At 45.1% G+C, this 21,233-nt stretch overlaps 1 protein-coding gene across 7 annotated transcripts in view; it reads left to right on the top strand.

Annotated features, from left to right (window-relative positions):
• Positions 1-21,233, top strand: part of LOC138917971 (ral guanine nucleotide dissociation stimulator-like) — a 238,244-nt gene that overhangs the window by 203,871 nt on the left and 13,140 nt on the right. For 4 of the 7 annotated variants that reach the window (XR_011426687.1, XM_070237030.1, XM_070237028.1 and 1 more), the window contains 2 exons: positions 966-1,121; positions 2,393-2,518. The gene's annotated coding sequence lies outside the window, so the exon portion shown is untranslated. Of the gene's footprint in view, positions 1-965; positions 1,122-2,392; positions 2,519-6,990; positions 7,040-21,233 lie in introns of all 7 variants that reach the window. The other 3 variants (XR_011426690.1, XR_011426689.1, XR_011426688.1) reach the window with 2 other exon arrangements.

Here is a 21,233-nt window from a genome sequence, read left to right as displayed (position 1 = left end):
TTACCTGGGCCCCCTTTACTGTTTGGAGAGCTTGACTTTGGTTTCACCAATTCCACTGCCTCGAAAGTCTGAAATGCTCCCTGGAATTTTTGCTTGTAGCCAGACATTTACACTCAGAATCATATATGTCCTCAAATCCATCTTTCCTTTAGAATGTTTTTGCCTTACATGAACCCTGATATAGAACTTAAAGTTCTTTACTCATTTGGTTTTGTGAATGTTGAATAACAAATTTTAGTTTTTTGCTTCAGTCAGCCATTACCGTCTTCAGCCAGTGGGGCTGACTCAAATAATTGAAATGAATGATTCATTATTCAACATTCACAAGACTAAAATCAGTACGGGCATACCTCACTTAATGAAAGGGACATGTTTTGAGAAATGCATCATTAGGCACTTTCACTGTTGTGTGAACATCACACAGTGTACTTACACAAACCTAAGTGGTAGAGCCTACTACACACCCAGGCTATGTGGTGCTACCCGTATGGGACCACTGTCATATATGTGGTCCATTAGTGACCGAAACATCGTTAATATTGTTACGTGGTGCGTGACTGTGGTGGATGACAATGACAAAATGGAGTACCATTTTCAAGGCTTCTAAAATGGAGCTGGGAGGCCATTAAGGAAGTGGGGCTTATGCTTGTACACCACATCCACCACCAGATGTTAACTGAACTTTTGAGCTTTACCTGACAGCAGAGGTCACATCTTGAAGTGTTTCCTCATTCCAAGAAGGGGCAGTCTGCCTGGGACCAACTATGTTCTAGCAAGTCAGCTCACCCCATGCCAGAACCAGTCATTAACTGTTCACTGTAGACCTTTGTAAGCCTGTGTCCTTTCCTTTTATCTACCCCTGCCTCCTTTGTCTTCCTAGGAGCACATTTGAGCTTCTACTCGAATCTACATCTCCTGAATTGCAATTCTTGAGACCCCAGATAAACTTTTTGGTTCTTTTGCAGTTTATGCCTCTTATTTGCTGACTTTACATGGTGACAGAAGTGGGATCCCTAGCTACTGACCTTCAATTCTGGTGCCACTTCACAGACATAAGCAAGGTGCCTGCAAAGAATCTTTTGTGCTCTGTCGTCTCCTCCTGGTGGCTCTGGTTCCTGGTGGTAAGTCCTCCTGGGCCTGGACCTCCCATTTTTGGTAGAGGTCCAGACTCTTTATGTAGGCATCCTTTGATAGTGGTTCTGGCCATCCTTCCATTGTCAGCTTTGTTAGAAACTTCTGTTTCTTTCACTCCTTTTTTGGGCCTTTGATCCTTTGGTAAGTTCATACAAATGAGAAATCCATTTTCTAAGAGGACCACCAAAGAACAGCCCCACTCTGGGACTCCTGCTGGTTTTGTCTTTAAAGAATACAGACCTTCTACATGTAGATTTTTGTCCCACTGGGCTCAGATTACTCAGGGTGATTTAAAGCTTCACTGGCCTAAATGGGGCTCCTTTGAAATTCCTACATTGACTTATCTGTGCACTCAATTGGAAAAAGCCTATGAAACCAAACAAATAAAATGGGAAACTTTTTAAAATTGGTATCTTGAGGCCTCTAAATGAAACACTGAAAAGGACACTTCCTTGCAAGCCATAACAATGTCATAACTAAGAATTTCAAATGATTAAATGTAAATGCCATCGATAATGAATAAAGATAATGATAATGATAAAGAATATTAACTCCTCCTGTATTTGTCAGGGTTCTCTGGAGAACCAAGGAGATTATCTATATATATATATAATATATTAATATTGATATATAATAGAATATATAATCCATTGTATCTATATTTAAATTCATTTATTTAGTTCTATAAATTACATATATACACATAAAATTTATATATAAAAGAAACTTTGGCCTTGCCCCTAACTGCCTAAAAGAATTTAAGACAGAAGGCCTGTTCCAGGAAGGAGCTGTCAACGTAGGGAACTCTAGATGTGGTAGAGAAGAAGGTACCTAGCCGGGCCCATTTTACACAAGTTCTCTCTCATTTGTTTAGAGATGGCCCAGCAAACATTTGGTTTTCTGTCTCCTTGTGAATTGGCTTCCTCCTCTTTGAAGTCCCAAACCATGACCCCCAACCCCGCGCCTTTGTAAAATATCTAAACCCTAACCATAGACCTGGCAGACACGCTGTTGACTGAGCAGCAGCATGAAGACCAGGGTCAACCTGATGACATTGTGGGTGGGACTACTGGCTGTTTGTCCACATCCTTGTCCTGGGTGCCCAGGAAGGCAGTCACCCAGCAACTTGCAGTGAGGTGTGGCGTGTGACTATGTTTCAGCCAATGCAATGGGAGTGGAAGTGGTGTGTGCCATTTCCAGGTTGGAACTTTTGAAAGCAGGTGTGTCTTCTCCGTGTTCCTTCTTTCTCCTTGTGCAGATTGTTTGCAGACGATGATACAGGCATCAGGAATGGCAGAGCCAAGAGACGGGAATTCATGGGTGACTGACACACCCTGTGGAAGAGAACCACCTGCCCAACACGAAACCCACCTTGGCCTGTAAGGTAATCACACATAAATTTCTACTCTCTGGTTATTCTTTTTCGGGATCTGCTTGTTATTTTCTTAACTATTATGGAAATATTTCAAATATGCAGAAGAGTACATAGTATGACCTCTATCTCCAGCCCCAATACCCAGAAAGAACAGACGTTCAATTCTGCCCTATTTGCTTCCGATGTTGCATTCATTTGCTGGGGCTGCCATGACAAAATATCACACGTAGGGTGGCTTAAACAATAGAAATTTATTTTCTCACGGTTCTGGAGGCTGAAGTTCAAGATCAAGGCATTGACCGGTATAGTCTCTTCTGAGGCCTCTCTCCCCGGCCGCTTCTCCCTGTGTCCTCACACGGTCTTCCCTCTGTGTGTGTCTGAGTTCTAATCTTCTCTTCTTATGTGAGTATCAGTCACATTGGATTGGAGCCTACCCATGTGACCTCACTTTACCTTAATTACCTCTTTACAGGCCCTCTCTCCAAATACAGCCCTATTTTGAGGTCCTGGAGTTAGGACTTCAACATATGAATTTTCAGGGACATGATTCAGCCCACAACGATATCTCTGTTTTTAAGAAGCAAAATGTTGCCGTCACACCTAAAATTCACATTTCCATCCCGTTCTCCTCCCTCCCTCATCATAGGTATCAATATGCTAAAATTAATTACATTCTTTATGATTCCAAGAATATCCATGTGCATGGCTCCATTAACAAAAGATTACATTTTTATGCATAGTCAAGACATACATGTGTATGTCTCCGTTAACAAATTCTTACATTGTTATGCACTTTAAAAATGTACAGGAACAGCATCACACTGCACATGTCTTTCTTTGATTGGCTTTGGGCAATAAATGGGGAAGGAAAAACAGCAGCCGAGGGTAAGAGAATAAATAAACGGCTTATGCATAAAAACCCAAAAGGACAGATTTCCAAGAGCATCCAGGTTGGTGACCATGTGCAGGTTCTGGGAGAGTGGTTACCTGGAGAGGGCGTGGAAGCTCAGTGCCCTTTCCCCATGTCTTGCCCTATGCGTCTGTTCCATTGAGCTATTCCCAAGTCATATCCTTTTCTAATAAACAGGTAATCTAGTAAGTAAGAGGTTTCTCTGAGTTCTGTGAGCCGCCCTAGCAAATTCGTCGAACCAGAGTAGAGAGTTTTGAGAACCTCCTACTGACAGCCAGTTGCTCAGAAGCATAGGCGACAACCCAGACTTGCTCTTGGCACCTGCAGTGGGGGCAGTCTTGTGGGGCTGAACCCTTAACCTGTGGGATGTGATGCTGTGTCTGGGTACATAGTGTCAGAATCGAGTTGAATTGTGGGACACCCAGCTGGTGTCCCAAGAATTGCTTGTTGCTGGGGGGGACTCCCCCGACCCACAACCCCACACACATTGGAATTGGTACCAGAACCTAGGAACAAACTGTGAAAGATAAGCATCTTAGCTTGGGTTCCCATAACAAAATGCCATAGCGTGGGTGACTTAAACAACAGAAATTTATTTTCTCACCATTCTGGGGGCTGGAAGCCTGAGAGCAGGATGCCAGCATGGTCAGGTTCTGGCGAGGGCTCTCTCCTCAGCTTGCATAAGGTCCCCTTCTCACTGAGTCCTCAGATGGCGGGGTGTGTGGATGCGTGTGAAGAAACAGAAAGAGAGATCTCTTCCACTTCTGATGAGGCCACAGTCCTATCTGATTTAGGTTCCACCATTATGACTTCATTTTCACCATAATTACTTCCTAAAGACCTTGTGTCTGGACATGGTCACAAGGGGGGTCAGGGCTTCCATATATGAATGGTGGGGAGAGAGGATTCAGTCCATAGCAATAAATAAAGAGCAAATAAATAGAAATAAAGGTTTGGCATTTCTCTTTCTCATTTCCTTTCTTCCTGACTTTACTGTCTTGCTCTTTGTCTAGCTTCTTGAACAAGTAGCTCATTGGTTTCTAATTTTTCTTTTTAGATACGTATGTTGAAGGTATCTTTCTTCTAAGTATTGTTTAATTCCATCCACCAGATTTTGTCATGTAGTGCTTTCAGCTATAAATATTTCCTGAGTTCCATATGAGATCCCTTTCAATGCAAGGTTCTATAAGTTCCCAGCCATTATTATTATTTTCTCATCTGTCGCTCCTTTTACAAGTATGTAATGTTCCTCCTTGTCAGCATGTTGGTTTTGTCTGGAGCTTTACCTCCAGATTTCTATAGATATACTTTTTTATTGACAGGTAAAGGACAAAATGAGGAAATATTTTTGCTATATATAAGCATGGTATCTGTCTACACTCCTGGGACAGTGTACACTTCTAATCTGTCACTTATCCACCTTTGTGAAAAGGAATTCTAATATTGGCTCACTGAAGTCATTTTGTCAACAGCACAGGAAATTGGTAATATGTATGTGTGGGGACCTGGAAATGGCCACCCCAAGATATGTCTCTTTGGCATCAGGATTATTTGAGGCTGATTGCTTTTGATAAACTGGGACAGGGAAGGAGGAATGGAACTTGCCCTGTGTTAGGGCACATTTACATTTGTAAGGTAAATCTCTATCTGTAAAAGTTGCCTCCCTCTCTGTACCAGGAAGAAGAAAGGAGATGACCTTCTCTCTAAAAACTCTTAATCAATACCAAAGGCAAGGACTTAAATCTGCATTTTATTGTGCTAGTCTGGTAACCTCCTGTAACTGACTTTCCTCCCCCTCCCAACGTTGGCATTTCTTAAGGATTAAGCATCTTTCCTTAGGCTAGGAACTGATTGCTGAGCTCACCTGTGACCGCCCAGCTCCAGACAATCGACTTGAGTCCTGCCATGCCCACTGAGATAGCAGACCCACTACCTGCTGTGTCCATCAAGTGCCGACAGGGCAATCTTGTGACTATTGTGGGAGGGACATTTCAATCACATGTGAAACACCCCATTTGGCGGTATATAACCACTATGTGCACCCCACTTCTTTGGTGCCCTTTCTTCCTTCGGGAAGAAAGGCACCGGGCCACGGTTCCTCATGAAGCTTTGTTTAATTTTCTCTTGCTTTTCTGTCTCATGTGAATTTAATTCGTTCTCCAGCCAGACGAACCCACACTTGGGAAGAGGAAATGTCTTCCTCCCCTACATATGTTTTCATCAGTCAGATAGTCCATGTTGTGCTGTATTCACAACAAACTCCTAAGTCTCAGCTAAAAATGACCAAGGTTTATTTCTCGAACATGCTCCATGTCATCAGGGGCTGGCTCTGTATTATCCTTGCTCAGTCTGGAGGATTGAGTAGATGGCAGCTAAAAGATGCTCGATCCAACTTCTTGCACAACTGCCAGGCAGGAAAAACACACTCCTACTGTTTGCCAAAGGTTTGTCTGGAAGAGACAGCCTCATTTTTGCTCAAGTTTCATTTGCCAAAGGCTCACAAAGTCACATTTGACTTTAAGGGGCCAAGAAGATACATCCCTTCTGTGTGCCAGAGAAGAGCCGACAATATTTCGTGAACGGCAGTAATAATAACTATACGCTGTGCTCTATTGTGTCTTCCAAAGCTTATTTTTGCTTTCTGTTTGTTGATTTTTTCAAAAATTCCCTTCAGTTATGTGAGTTACCGTAAATCCTTCTAGTCAATTTCTTTAATAAGAAAACTGAAGTTAGCCAGAGTTAGCTTCTTTTGCTTAAAAAAAAAAACCGATCTAACGCATTAGACTTTGCGTTATAAATGTTACTGAGCAGCTTAGGAAAATGAACTTCAGTTTACACCTTGGGCTGGTTTTCAAGAAAGGGTACACACCGATTTTTGAAGGATAAGCTTTTAATAGGAAAAGAAGCAGGGCATGGCATGAGCCAATATTTAGATCCGAATAATTATTGGTGACTGCAGCATGTCAGGCAGGGAGCCAGCTGTTTTTGCATATGCTCTCTAAGTCAATTTTAATTCTTTATAAGAACAATATGAGGTGAATCTTACTATTCATCACTTATATATGCAGAAACTGAGGGTCAGGGAGGTGAAATGACCTGTGCAAAAGTCACGTAACTAGCAAATGATGGCTTTGTTTCAAGTCCATCATCTGATCAGGCAGAGGTGAAAGAGAAGAATGCAATGTGTGTTTTTGGGTAGTGGGTACTGTTCGGTTTGGCAGGACTGTGGGATACATGAAAGGCAGAGGGGCCCTTGAGTGCTAAGGCAGAGAGTTGGAGTCTATCAGGTAGGCAGTGAGAGGAAGGTTTCCGCATCCGAGAGGGCACTGGTGGAGCCATGCCTCAGAAACATTGATCTGCTATTGTCCTCTACGATGAAGAGAAATGAGGCACGCTGGAGGCTTGGAGACCAGTTGGAGGAGCATTGTAAAAACTCACATAGGCCTGAATGGGCATGGGTGTTGGCAACGGAAAAAGAAAAAGGTATTCTATCGAGTCTCTAGACGCCCAGGGAATTGCTGAACGAAGTCTGAGTTCTCCCTATGTAGATAGCTCATACTTTTCATTATAGGTTTCTCAAGAACTTGCTCCCAGAAAAACCTGGATGGAGAACAAAACAGGTAAGTGCCCAAGTGAGAAATCTACAAAGCTCCTCTCCCCCAAAATCACCTCTTCCCCATCTGGCATGTCTGGTTCTGGCATGTCTTGCAGGTGGTCAGTCATGTCCATCACCTGGTTTCGGTGTGTGCGACACCTGTATCTGGTGTATCCGGCAGGTGGTTCTCACAAGACTTGTAGGTGGTTCAGACGTGTCCAGAAGGTGGTTCTGGCGTGTCGGGCACCTGGTTACAGTGTGCCTGGCATGTGGTTCAGGATTCTGCATCTAGTGGTTCAGGCTGGTCTAACAGGTGGTTCAGGTGTATCCAGCCGCTGTTTCAGCTGTTTCTGGAACCTGGTTCTGGCCTGTGCTGGACCTGTTTCTGGTGTATCCATCATATGGATCTGGCATGTCCAGCACAGTGTTTGGGCGTGTTCAGCAGGTGGCTTCAGCGTACTGGGTGCCTGGTTCCATCGTATCTGACCATTGGTTCCGTGGTGTCTGGCAGGTAGTTCCTGTGTGTCTGGCATATGGTTCCAGTATGTTCTGAAGGTGGTTCCGGCGTGTCCGACTGGTGGCTACCATGTGTCCGGAACCTGATTCCTTCGTGTGTGATTGGTGCGTTCAGTGTGTCCAGGTGTTGGTTCCGGCGTGTTTGACAGTTGGTTCCCGCATGCCTGGCGGGGGATTCCAGGCTGTCTGGCAGGTTGCTCTGGCCTTTTCTGGAAATTGGTTCTGGCGTATCCAGGACCTGGTTCCGGTTTATCCAGCAGGTGATTTTGGCATGTCCGGCAGGTTGTGCTGGCGTGTTAGGCTGGTGGTTCCGGCTTGTCTGGCAGGTGTTTGTGGCATGGCCAGCACCTGGTTCTGGCGTATTCGGGAGGTGGTTTCAGTGTATCTGGCACATGGTCTCGGCATATCCAACAGGTGGTTGCGAAGTGTGTGACAGGTGGTTCCTGTGTGTCTGGCATGTGGTTCTGGTACGTTCGGAAGATGGTTCCAGCATGTCCTTTGGGTGCTTCTGGCATGTCTGCAAGGTGGTTCTGGCGTGTCAGTGTCATGGTTCCAGTGTGTCCGGCGGGTGGTTCCAGGTGGTTCTGGCGTGTCTGGTGGGTGCTTCTGGTGTGTATGGCGGGTCATTCAGGCATGTCTGTATGGTGGTTCCAGAGTGTGCGGCAGGTGCTTCTGGCATGTCTGTTGGCTTTTTCCGGCTTCTAAGGGGCCTGGTTCCAGTGTATCCGGCAGGTGATTTTGGCTTGTCCAGAAGGTGGTTCCGGCGAGTGAAGCAGGTGGTTCAGGCGTGTCCAGCAGGTGGTTCATGTCTGTCAGTGATGTGGTTCCGGCATTTCCAGCACATGGTTCTGGCACTCTGAGAGATGGTTCTTTCATGCCCGTCGTGTGATTCTGGAGTGTCCATCAAGTGGTTCTTGTGTATCCGGCAGGTGATTTTGGTGTTTGAGTCAGATGGTTCTGGTGCGTCCTGCAGGTGCTTCTGGCACGTTTTGGACCTGATTCTCACATCTGCGGTGGGTGGTTCCACCGTTTCCAGATGATGCTTCTGAAGTGTCCAACAGTTGGTTCCAGCATTTAAGGCAGGTGGGTCACACAAGTCCCGCCCGAATCATTCGGCTGAGGCACGAATGATTGTCCTTCCACATGCTTAGGAGGAGAGAGACAATAGGATTTTAACCAACCACTCTTTGGAAGTTAAGAAAAACTCGCTTTCCACAGTGCTCTTACAGCATACTGGCAACCTCTCATGCCGCCCTTGTGCATGGGTGGTGAGAGTGTTCACAAAGCAGCTATGGAAGAAAGGCCAAGTTTGCTCAGCAGAGTCCTACATTGCCCTAAAATTGCAAGGCACAAAACACTGCCTCCAACCTTCAAGGGGAGATGAGCAATAATCCGTCTTGCTTCCAGCTCTTTAGGAAGCTGAGAAAGAACTCACTTGCCACACTGTTCTTATAGTGTACCTTGAACATCTCATACAAAGGCACCTGAAATGCTGTTTATTTGGAGCCCTTAACTCATTGCTTTAGAACTTCTGCTTTTGGGGCATTTCCATATTGCCAACCCGGCTCAGACAAAATGCCTACATCTTCTCCTTAAGCAAGGAGGCTGAGGCCCGAATGATTGTGCATCCACATGCTTAGGAGGAGAGAGACAATAGGCTTTTAACCAACCACCCTTGTGCACTGGAGGAGAGAGTGTCAGAAAGCACCTATGGAAGAAAGGCCCCTTTGCTCTCAGCTGTGCCCTACATTGCTCTAGAGGTGGAAGGCACAAAGCACTGCCTCCATCCCTCAAGGGGAGACAAGGCACAAACCATCTTGCTTCCAGCTCTTTAGGAAGCTGAGAAAGAAGTCGCTTTCTGCAGTGCTCTTACAGCATATTGGGAACCTCTCATACACAGGCAGCTGAACGCCATTTCCTCCCAGCCCTTAACTCGCTGCTTTAGAACTTCTGCTTCTGCCACATTTCCCTCTTGCCAACCCGGCTCAGGGGTAATGGCTACATCTTCCCCTTAAGCAATGGGGCCAAGGCCCAAATGATTGTGATTCCACAAGCTTAGGAGGATAGAGACGAGAGGCTTTTAACCAACTGTCCTTGTGCATTCGTGGAGAGAGTGTCAGAAAGCCCCTATGTCAGAAAGGCCCATTTGCTCTCAACCATGCCCTATATTGCTCGAGAGGTGGATGGCACAAAGCACTGCCTCCATCCCTCAAGCAGAGACAAGCCACAAACTGTCTTGCTTCCAGCTCTTTAGGAAGCTGAGAAAGAACTCACCTGCTCGATATGCTTGAACCAGGCACCTTAGAGGCTGGAAAAACCCAACAGCCATGCCGAAAGCACCCGCCAAACACTCTGGAACCACCACACAGACATCCCATAACGACCCAGCAGACTCACCGGAAGCACCCACCGGACACACCAGATCCACCTGGAACCACCCACTGGACACACTGGAAACATGAGTCTGACACACCAGAACCAACTTCCAGACATGCTGGAAGCACCTAACGGACAGGCCGGAACCATCTTCTGAACCTACCAGAACCATATGCCACACACTTCGGAACCACCTGTTGGATATCCCAGAACCAAGTACCAGATACACTGAAACCACCTCCCAAATATGCCAGAACCAGGTGCCAGACACGCCACAAACACCTGCCACACAAGCTGGAACCACCATCCTAACACGCCAGAACAACCGGCTGGATACTCCAAAATCACCTGCCAGATACACCGGAACCAGGTCCTGGATACGCCAGTACCAATTTCTGGAAAAGGCTGGAAAATCTGCCAGACACGCCAGAATCACCCACCGGACATGTGGGAACTAATTGCAAGACAGGCCGGAACCAAAGCCAGGACACTCTGAAAGCATCAACCGGACAGGATGGAATCAGGTCCCAGACACACTGTTGCAACCTGCTGGACATGCCGGAACCACCTTTCGAATGTACCAGAACCATATGCCAGACACACAGGAACCACCTGCCAGACACCATGGAACCAACTGTCAGATACACCGGAACCAGGCTCCCAGTGTGCTGAAGCCACCTACCGAATATGCCAGAACCATGTGCCAGACACGCTGGAACCATGTGACGGATACACCAGAAACAGGTCCAGCACAGGCCAGAACCAGGTGCCGGACATGCCTGAAACAGCTGCTGGACACACCTGAAACACCTGCTAGACCAGCTTGAACCACTTGACAGACAGTCTGGAACCACATGCTGGGAACACCAGAATCAGATGCCCGACATGCCAGAACCACCTGCTGGACACGCCTGAAGCACCTGCCAGTCTTGTGAGAACCACCTGCCAAGAACTCCAGAAACAGGTGTTGCACACGCCAAAACCAGGTGCTGGACATGAATGAACCATCTTAAAGAAATGCCAGAACCAAGTCCCAGACACGAGTGAGTCACCTGCAAGACATGCCAGAACCAGGTGCCTGACATGCTGGAACCACCTGCCGCTCACGTCGAAATCACCTGCCGGATACGCCGGAACCATGTGCTGCACAGGCGGGGATCATGTACCAGACATGCTGGGACCACCTGTTGGATATGCCAGAACCAGGTGCCTGATTCACTGAAACTACCTGCCGGGCACACAAGAACCAGGTGTCAGACAGGCCTCGACAACCGACAGGGCACGTTGAAATCACCTGCATGATACCCCGTAACCATGTGCCAGACAGAACGGGACCACCTGCCGGACACACCGGAGCCACCTCTCAGATATGCCAGAACCACATGTTGGACACGCCAGAACCATCTCCCGGACTGACCTGAACCACCTGCTGGACACGCCAAAATCACCTGCCTGATACGCTGGAACCAGGCACCTTGGATGCTGGAAAAACCTGGTAGACATGCCGTAACCACCCGCCACACACTCTGGAACCACCACACAGACATGCCAGAACGACCCGCCAGACACACTGGAAGCACCCACCAGACAAGCCAGAACCACCTGGAACCAAATGACGGACATGCTGGGACCATGACTCTGACACGCCAGAACCAACTCCTGCACATGCCTGAAGCACCCAACGGTCACGCCTGAGCCATCTTCCGAACGTACTAGAACCACATGCTAGACACTTCGGAACCACCTGCCAGACACTTTGGAACCACCTGTTGGATGTGCCGCACCCAGGTACCAGATACTCTGAAACCACCTGCCGTATACGCCAGAATCAGGTGCCAGACATGCCACAAACACCTGCCACGGAGGCCGGAACCACCAGCGTAACACATTGGAACAACCTGCTGGACACGCCAAAATCACCTGCCGGATACACCAGAACCAGGTCCTGGGTACACCAGAAGCAATTTCTGGAAAAGGCCGGAACAACCTGCCGGACACACCGGAATCACCCCTGGACATGCGGGAACCAACGGCCAGACATGCTGGAACCAACACCTGGACACCCTGAAAGTACCAACCGCACACGATGGAATCAGGTCCTGGACACATGGTAGCCACCTGACGGACACGCTCGAACCACATTCAGAGCGTACCAGAACCACATGCCAGACACGCAGGAACCACCTGCCAGAAACCATGGAACCCACTGTCAGATACGCTGGAACCAGGCACCCAGTACACTGAAGCCACCTGCCGAATATGCCAGAACCATGTGCCAGCCACGCTGGAACCATGTGATGGATACACCAGAAACAGGTACAGCAGAGGCCAGAACCAGGTGCCTGAAATGCCAGAACCACCTGCTTGACACAGCTGAACCACCTGTCAGTCTTGTGAGAACCACTTGCCGGATACACCAGACGCAGGTGTCGCACATGCCAAAACCAGGTGCCAGACACATCTGAACCACCTGCCAGTCTTGTGAGTACCACCTGCCAGATACACCAGACACAGGTGTCGCACATGCCAAAACCAGGTGCCGACATGACACAACCACCTGCAAAACATGCCAGAACCAGATGCTGGACATGCTGGAACCACCTGCCGGACACGTCGAAATCCCCTGCCGGATACGCCGGAACCACATGTCACATGTGCTGGAATCGCCTACCAGACATGCCGGGACCACCTGTTGGATACGCCGGAACCAGGTGCCTGATTCACTGAAACTACCTGCCGGACACGCCAGAATCAGGTGTCGGACACGCATGGAAAACACACAGGATATGTCAAAATCACCTGCATGATATCCCGTAACAATATGCCAGAAAATAAAGTACCTAGGATGTGTGAAATCCTATTGAGGCATATTCATATAATGCATTTATTATCATCTTTCTCGCTTTTTCTGTTTTATTGTTATAATTTTTTTTTTTTGAGGAAGATTAGCCCTGACTAACATCTACCACCAATCCTCCTCCTTTTGCTGAGGAATACTGGCCCTGTGCTAACATCCATGCCCACCTTCCTCTACATTATATGTGGGACTCCTGCGACAGAATGGCTTGATGAGTGGTGCATAGGTCTGCACCCAGGATCTGAACCGGCAAAGTCCGGGCCACTCAGGGAGAACACGCAAACCTAACCACTGTGCCACCAGGCCGGCCCCAAGTTTTATGTTTTTTTAAAGCAATTTCAATTCTTGCATTTGTTTCACCAGCAGTGGTATCATCGTCTTGGACAGTTTCCTCCAGAGTCACAGTATCTAAAATTTGGAGCATTTTTGTTGCTTGTTTGGATAAGTGATGTCAGAATGTCTAGTAAATCTTCCTTAGGAGAACTGTCTAAAAGACGTCTCAATTTAGCAGCTGCAGGGACATGTATATTCAACATTTCAATCGATAGTAGTTCATTTTTGTAGAACTCTTCTGATAATTCTCCCAGCTTCTCTTTAGTTTTACAGGTGTTGAAAAATCCCTCAAGTCAGTCCAACAGTTCCACTTTAACAGCAGGATATGACTTCTCTTTTAAATCTGTACCATCTGCAAACAGCACAGGCGTGTGGTCAACAAAAGTGAGTGGGAATTGGGCTGGGTACTGCCCACAATCTGAACCATCAGTGCAGCTGCCCCAATCCTGTGCAGTGGTGGCAGATCCTGAGTATTGCTGGCCAGGTAGGTCATGCTGGGGATGAGACTTAGGATGGTGCTCTGCAGCCCTCGAGCAGGCAGCTCCACACCAGCTGCCAGTTGCAAGTCCAGTCCACACTGGGTGCACATGGGGGAGCTTGGAAGCAGGAAGCCATCTGGGTGAGCAGCAGCAGGAAGTGGCTGAAGAAAAATTATGGGAAGATGAGGGGAGAAAATGTATAATAAATAAAGCTTGCCTTGTTATGCAGATAAATCTCTCAGTTAAAAAAATTTTCTAGGGGTTGGCCTGATGGTTCACTGGTTAAGTGTGCACGTTCCACTTTGGTGGCCTGAGGTTTGCCGGTTCTGATCCCAGGTGCAGACATGGCACTACTTGGCACGCCAGGCTGTGGCAGGTGTCCCACACATAAAGCAGAGGAAGATGGGCATGGATGCTAGCTCAGGGCCAGTCTTCCTCAGCAAAAAGAGGAGGATTGGCAGCAGTTAGCTCAGGGCTAATCTTCCTCAAAAAAAAAAAAAAATTCTCTAGGGGCTGGCCTGGTGGCACACGGGTTAAATTCACACATTCTGCTTTGATGGCCTGGGGTTCACCAGTCCAGATCCCAGGTGCGGATCTACACAACACTTATCAAGCCATGCTGTGGCAGGCATCCCACGTATAAAGTAGAGGAGGATGAGCACGGATGTTAGCTCAGGGCCAATCTTTTTAAGCAAAAAGAGGAGGGTTGGTGGGGAATGTTAGCTCAGGGCTAATCTTCCTCAAAAAAAAATTCTCTAAGAGTCATTCTCTTTCTGGTGCCGATGCTTTTACTAATGGAAATTTCCTTTAGAAACATAAATTTCCTTTCCAAAGAGGAAGTCTATCCTTCATTTAAAGCAGTCAAGGTGGAGATCAAGAGTTTTTCCTGCATCTGCTGGCTCTCGATTGCTTTTGGCTCCAAATAATTTGTATGTCAAAGTACCATACTTTGGGCATCTTCAGCATTCCTTCAAGAAGAAACAACTTGTTCTTGGAAGTCTCTGTCTCCTCCCCAACCCAGATGCACTCAAGCTGTTAGGGGCCAACAGCAAACAGGGTTCTGCCTCAAGAAGCTTTGGGGAAGCCTCTTCACCCTGAAAGGCCTGAGACACACTAGAGGGATAGATCACTGCAGGTTCTTCAGCCATTGAAAATAATATAAACAGCTCCATTCTCATAAATTTAACAACTTGAAAACAAGGAACAACTTACCAAAAATTTCAAACTAACAAAACTCAACCAAGATGATAGTATTTTCCTCAGTCGGGCGCTGCTAGCCAAGCTTTTTGCCACAAAACTCAAGACTTGGATTCATGCGACACACCTGAAGAAAGCACAAACTCTGGGGGCAACTGCACATCATTTGGTGACTTAAAAATAAAGATTTCTCCAAATGGAAGCAGACAGTATCTGATGCGAAGTTTTCCAAGGTGTCTGGACCAGGTCTGTTGGAAGTTTGTCTGCCAAACCTTTGAGGATGACATGACACTTCAGATCATCTCCAATGCCTATGATCTTGATAACATGCAAACTTCAGGTAAAAAGTGCCAGAGAGTTCTCCCTCCTCTCACTCCGTGTTCCTCAAATGTGGCCGCGATAGGTTTCCAATCTGTGTGTTTTTCCTCCAACCTGGGACATGACTCCCAGAGAAGCTCCTTCCTGGCATCGAGGGATGAGAGGCTACTGAAACTGGAAAAATCTGACTGCAGATCAACAGTGCTTTCAGAGAAAGATCGCAATCAAAATGGGGACATGTGAAAGTTAATAAACGGAAACGTAGTTGAAATAGTGTTGGAAGGCTAATAGAGGGAGTTCTCATGCCCTATGTCAAAGGCGCAGTGCAACAGGAAGAATAAAGACTTTCTCTTCCTGACCAGTCAGAAACTAACCCAAGGAGAGACAGTCACAACTCTGCCGATGAAAAGCCACTGCCCTCAAGACTGTGTCCAATAGCCCCCACAGTTTTCCCCACTCTGAGATAAAAGAGCTTCTCCTCTCTTCCTTGCTGGGTGCTCCTGCATGGCTTGCCATGGTTGCACACTCCAAATGGCTATTCTTTGCTAATCCCAGATAAACCAATTTTTGCCAGAGAAATAACTGGCTGTCTATTTGTTTAAGGGCAAGACTTGTTAATAAGCAAGAGATGTAGAGAAAACATTTGATACAATCCAACTCCTGTTTGTCATAAAATTTTCTAGCAAGTTTGAAATAGATGGAAACTACTTTCACTTGTTGAAGGTCATCTACAGAAAATGGGCAGTTGACTTCATGCTTAACAGGGAAAGACTAAATGATTCTCCCCACAATAAGGAACAAGGAAAGGAATACCACTTTCACTACTCTTATTCAACAAAATACTGAAGCTTCTGGCAATAACAGAAGTAAAGGAAATAAAAACCATAGAGTTTAGAAAGGAAAAAATGTAACCATTCCTAGATTCATTGTTGTCTATGTAAAAAAACTCTGGGAATCTACAAAAAAAAAAAAAAAAAAAAAATCAGAACTAATACGTGAGTACAAAAAGTTCACCAAGTATAAAGTACAAAGATCAACACACAAAAGACAATTTTATTTCTACAACTAATGATGAACCTGCAGATGATAAACTTGAAAATGCTGTATTATTTAAAACCACTCTGAAGAACATGAAATATTCAGGCATAAATTCAAGAACATGTGTACAGGATCTGATGCTGAAAATTATAAAATACCGATTACAGTGATTAAAGAAGATGCAAATAAATTGAGAGCCTTACTATTGTCAAAGACAAATGCAGCAGAAATTAGTTAAAGTGGTGAAAGCAGATTTTATTCAGTAACAGCTGACAGAAGCTGAGCTGCGCTCAGATTTGTATGGAGGTGAATCTAGAATTTTAAAGAGGGAATGAAGGAGCAGGGTTCAGGGGCTCAGTAGAGTCAAAGAAGTGAAAAAGTACAAAAGTTGGTCAGTGTAACTGTGATTAGACCCACTGTGTTCGTTACTTTGCAGTTATCAAAGTTAGGATTCTATCCTCACTCAGAAGTTGAGAGAAAGAGGCTCTATCTGTCTTAATGATCGTATTTCAAAGGAGTGGCTCTTAGGTCCTTTAGAGAATTGTGAGAGATACATATCTACAGTTGTAAGCCCTCTTTAGTAAATACTCTAAGAAGGGGTATCAGAGGCCTATAATTGGGTGTTGACTAAAATAAATAGCAAATTTTTCTGTCAGCTTTGAGCTCTCAGGAAGGCATTTTAATGGTGGGCTGGAGTCATTCCGGTTACACAGACTTATGCAGCTAGAAGCCATGCCAGAGTCTGGTTGAGTCTCCTCCTGGTGTGGGGGTTTGGAAGGAGTTGTTATGTGCTCAGAATTCTGCAGTCCTCACCATGTTACTGGATAGAATAATGAGTACAGGTCTCAATTATCCCCAAATTGATCTATAGGTCTAATATTATTCTAATAAAAATTCCACCACAGTTTGTAGACAGAGACACCTTTTTCTAAAATTTATATAGAAAGGCACATAGCTGAGAGTAGCTAAAACAATCATGACAGGAAGAATAATGCGGCAGTAAACACTTTAACAATATTTAGTATTGCCTTGTACATACTGTAATCACAGCATCATCATTTTCATTGTAGGACAGCTACATAAATCAATGGAACAGAGTAGAGAATCCAGAAATGGACCACAGAGTTATACCCTAGTGATCTCTGACACCAAGAGTGAACCTTAATGTAAATTATGGACTTTGAGTGATAATGGTGTGCCTATGTATGTTCATCAATTGTGAAAAGTATACTACTCTGATGAGGGATATTGACAACAGAAAGGTTATGCACATGTGGGGGCAAGGACTATATGAGAACACTGTGTATTTCATTAAATTTTGCTGTAAACGTAAAACTGCTCTAAAAAATAACATCCATTGATTTTTTAATAGGCAATACAAGAATACCTTGTAGTGATAAAACTGATCATTATTTTAGCTGTGATGGATACAGAAACTTGCACATCTGATAAAATTGTACAGAACTAAATACACAGGAACAAATTAGTACAAGTAAAACTGGAGAAATCTGAATAAGATAGTGGATTGCATCAATGCCAACAAGCTGGCTGTGGTATCGTCCTATAGTTTTGCAGAATGTTATCATTGTAAGGAACTGGGTAAAGTGTACACTGGAACTTTTGGAGTTATTCCTTACAGCAGTATAGAATCTACAACGATCACACTATAAATTTCAATTAAAAGTAGTTGGCAAATGGAAAGTCAGTCTATGTTTTAAGTTAGGAAGTTTCATTAAATGGTCAGTCCCATTACTTTATAAATTGAATACAATGCCAATAAAAATTTTAACGAGCTTTTCTGTTGAGTTAGATAAATGATCCTACATGGAAAAAATAAACGCATAAGCTAAGCTAGGAAAATATGGACCAGGAAGAACTCTGAGGGAGGAGCTGCTCTATCACACGTTAAAAATATTGCAGAGACTGTAATGCGACAGGAGAGGATTGTTGCATGCACAAGAAGAGGAGAGAAGGGAAGGGGGGGGAGAGGGTGGCAGAGGTCAGGGGAGTGGGGGAGGGGTGGCCTGATTGGAAGTTGTTGACACGGGGAAGCTGGAGCTCACTAAGTAGAAGGCAGGCATCCTATGTGATGGTTTAGGGAGCATATGTGACTTTCTCTGGCGGTCCTGTGTTGAAAGCAGAACGAGAGTTTTGGAAACTGGCAGTTACTGACCAAGTGCTGACTGTTCTGTGCTGAATGCTGCAGGGGCTGTGATTTGGCTTCTTGGGATGTTTGCTTCCCACGTTGGGGGTCAGAGTTATACTGTCATATACGATCTGGCCTTTGTCCATTTGTATATTCAGTCTCAAAAAAACAGTTGGTGCACAAATTCATCAGTTAGCTCGTCATTAAAAAATAGTCTCCTGGAAAGTTAAACCTTCGAAAGTTAAAAAGATGAAAATGGTAAAAAGATGAAAGATGCCAAATAAGTTTTATAGATAAATATGAAGAAATTGAATAAGAATCTCAAAATAAAATGTCCAGCAGTTAAGTATATTTACTTGAGAATATATCATGCAAACTATGTTTAAGTAGAGTGTCATTTTTATTATCAGCATAGGAGAAAAGATGAGTTATGGAAGGGATTCTGCTCATGCTCAGCTATTTCCTTTACTTAACATTAAATCTTGAATAAAGTATAATGTCAAGCTGACTCATTTACTCCATTTTAAAAGCTGAAGACTATTTCCTTGGTTTTTAAATAATGAGGTGTAAAGGAGGGGGTGAGGTGTTGAAAATAACTTCCACTGAGATTGACAGTAGCAATTGCTCTTGATTTTTTTGAGAGTCGTGGGGTCACCCATCAAAGCAGGAATGCTATTTATGTTCAGAAATTAAGAATCTGAATTTTATTAGAAATTTTGACTTTTATATACCCTCAAAAAGTAAACTTAGGAATTTATTTGAATTTTTAGCTCTGTTGAGGTATGAGTAATAGACAAAAAATGCACACGTTTTCCATATGTGTATTGATTAGTTTGGACATATGCATACACCCATCATATCATCCCCACAACCAAGTGCTGAACACATCCATGACCTCCAAAACTTTCCTTCTGATTTTTGTGTGTTTTTTTAAGCTTTGGAATTTCATGGATTTTAACCTAATGCTCAGATAAAAGAGGGAGAAGATGAGGTGTACATTGTTTCATTATGGTACCTTAAGACATAGACTGTCAACATACACATGACTTCTGAAAAGCAACATTTATTACTTTCACAATGAAATATTTTCTCCTATTTCCTTCAAATATATGGCCTTCTTATTCTACCCCCCACCCACTTCCTTTTTGAGTAGGGACTCAGGAGAAATTTCCAATGGTACTAACAAACAGGATCCAAGGGGTGGCTGCCCCTCAGCCCTGCAGGCTTTTCCCCTGTGAGAAGCGCCCACTTTGCACGTGTGTGAGCCAGTGTGGAAGCGGACAGGGTATGTCTGCAGGCTGGTTGCCCCTTTGCTGCTTCTAACCTATGGCCACGAAAAAGGCTAAATGGAGGGAAATTAAACTTTGACGTGTTGATGATTGAAAAGGAAAGTGCCTTGCTCTCTAAGGGATAAAGTCATTTGGAGGAAAATCAAATAACTATCATAGTTATTTTTTCCTGTCTTATTTTTCCACTGAAGGCACTAGATATTTCAATCTTTCTGACTTCCTAACAGAATCCAGTAGTACTTTCCTTTTCTAAGGCCAATGAACTGTTATGTAAGGGGCTTCTATTGCTTTTTCCAAACCCTCCTGGGATTCTGTTTATCTACTGTTTGTTTTTCACCCCCTGCTTTTCAGATTGCTTTGTTCACTGTCCTTGTAAAATAAATGTGGCTCATTAAAATAACCAGCATTAATATGTATCTCTTTCACTGCATTTTATCTAATAAATATGCTGAAGATTTTCTGTATTCTGCATGTGAATCCTTTGTTGAATATTGGAAGTGGGACAATCTCTTCGCATCCTGTGACTTGCAAATTCCCTCTTGTAATGTGTCTTATGATGAACCGAAAGCCTAAATTTTAATGAATCCCAGTTTACCGATATTTCTTGTATGGAGAGTGTGTGTGCGTGTGTGTGTGTGTCTTCTTTGAGAAGTTTTTTCTACCCTGTGGTCCTGAGGATGTTTTCTTATGTTGTCTTCTAGAAGTTTCATTATTTTACCTTTCCCCTTTAGGTCACAGTGTCCAGGAATTGAGTTTTGTGTATTGTGAGGGTAGGGCTCAAGGTTTCTTTTACATCCGTATGCTCATCTCTGAGTAATAACAGGTAGCATTGGGACAGGTGGACACAAGCCTGGGAGTTAGGGGTCCTGTATTCTCAGCCTTAACCTCCCTTTAAAGCACTCTCTGAACGTGGGCAGGTGACTTTCCCAGTTGTCCCTCCTCTCAGACTCCTTCCTTCCTCTCTTCCTTCTATCCTTCATTCCTCCCTCCCGCCCTCCCTCCATTCTTTCTTTCCTTCCTTCCTTCCATCTATCCACCCGAGCATCTGTCCAGGTATCAGTCTGTCCAACTGTCCTCCTACCTGTTTGCCGGTTTGTCCTTCTTCTCTCCTTCCATCCTCTTTCCTCCCATGTCTCAACTTCTCTTCCTTGTCTTTGTTCTTCCTGCTTTCCCTGTGACCCTCCATTTGTCCGCTCTTCCTCTGTCCATCCAGGTATCCCCTCTATCTGTGCCTCTACCTATCTCTTTGTTGTGTCTCTCTCTTCTTCAAGCACACTGTCTCTCTTGGGTTCATCTCACTCACAGGCTCGAACATCCCTCTACTCACACAATCCCTCCTTCTGTCACTCACATTTATGGCTCACCTGTGAATGGTTGTCCCGGGACAGCCACTGTTGGAGTGCAGATGAGCCTGTGGGGCTTCACCCACTGTGTGGGGTCTCTGTCTCTCCCAGATGACAGCCCTTTCCACATCTCCTGAGCCGGGCAGCATGTTCCTGCCTACTTCCTCATTGCTTGAGCAACCAGAAGACACCACAGGCCTAGGGGGCCCCTCTTCCTTCCCCAGAGGAGCTCTCCAGCCCCACACCTCAACTGACCAATTCTTACTGGGCAGCTGGGAAGCCGAGGTGTGCAATTCTGCTTTGAGGGCAAGCATGTTGATCACAAGG

This window comes from Equus caballus, chromosome 16, assembly GCF_041296265.1.
Source record: "Equus caballus isolate H_3958 breed thoroughbred chromosome 16, TB-T2T, whole genome shotgun sequence".
NCBI classification, from domain to species: Eukaryota; Metazoa; Chordata; class Mammalia; order Perissodactyla; family Equidae; genus Equus; species Equus caballus.
This window is presented reverse-complemented; position numbering and strand designations above follow the sequence as displayed.